Here is a 1,183-nt window from a genome sequence, read left to right on the forward strand (position 1 = left end):
AGAAACGATAAAGCAGATAAATTAAAATGAGGTCGATAATTTTCTTTTATCGTGCGATTAATTGATTTATTGTGTATTGCGACAGGCCTATAAAGAGGACTAGTTTTTACAATAAAACCTTGTATCTCCCAACTTACTTGGATGTTCTCCAAACGTTTGGTACCTGACAACTAGAAACTACACACTCTACGAAACAGGTATGCCCCTTTTCCACCGGCTCTACTCGGCCGGCTCGGCTCAGCTCGGGTCGCTTTAAATGCGTTTCCACCAGCCCTTTTCAACGGGGCTGGCCCTGCTCTTTAGGGCCCTGGTTTGGTAGGTGACGCAAGCTTCGCTGCTGTTCACTGATTGGCTGAGGGCGTGGACAAGACGGAGCAGCGGAGAGAGAAGGAAAATGAAGGCGCAACGTTTGAAACTCGCTGCAACACGAAGTGATGGAAGATACAAACAAGCCGTTAACTAAAAAAAGATGCCGGCTTTTTTCTTTGCTTCAGATTTCAATATTCAGCGCCAGCTCCAGCTCGATGGAGCCGTGAGGAATGAGTCGTTTTTGTCAGTAGTGGAGCGAATGTAAAGCCTCGTTAGCCGGGAGCCGACAGAGCCTCACGGTGAACACCGACGCAGACGCAGCTGACGCCGCTGCTGCTCTCCAGCCAGGTGAGAAGTTTGTAGATATATCTGTCTGGTTTGTACTACATCTAAGGTTCCATACATACAGTCATGGAAGACATTTAAAACACAAAGTCTGCTGTATTTTTATTGCTCAAACACAACATGCGCATTTTCTGAAGACACTCGGTTGCACATTACAGTTATAAATAACTCAATAGTGTACAGCATTTTACCTTCGCTTGTTTCTTATCTTTGCGTGAATCTACGTGCTTCGATCGTTTCTCATTTTGCTGTTGCATCTGAGTTTCCCCCATTGCGAGATAATAAAACATGTTATATGACAACCTATTATTGTAAAATGGCTAGATATCAGTTCTCGGTAACACTTTATTTGAAGGGGGGTGAATAAGACTGACATGACACTGTCATAAACACATGTCATGAACATCAGTAAGCCTTCATGAATATATATGACTGTTGTCATAAAGCGTCATTCGGTAAATTATGACACTTTTAATACAAAGTTGACATTATTCAAAATGTCTTTGTTATGACAACTTGACATTAACCA

The 1,183-nt window shown here is 42.6% G+C and overlaps 1 protein-coding gene across 3 annotated transcripts in view; it reads right to left on the reverse strand.

The window, feature by feature from the left end:
• shq1 (SHQ1, H/ACA ribonucleoprotein assembly factor) overlaps positions 1 to 1,183 on the reverse strand; it is an 83,486-nt gene that overhangs the window by 78,481 nt on the left and 3,822 nt on the right. The gene's annotated exons all lie outside the window — the stretch shown is intronic.

Source organism: Poecilia formosa, unplaced genomic scaffold, assembly GCF_000485575.1.
Source record: "Poecilia formosa unplaced genomic scaffold, Poecilia_formosa-5.1.2 Scaffold577, whole genome shotgun sequence".
Classification (NCBI taxonomy): Eukaryota; Metazoa; Chordata; class Actinopteri; order Cyprinodontiformes; family Poeciliidae; genus Poecilia; species Poecilia formosa.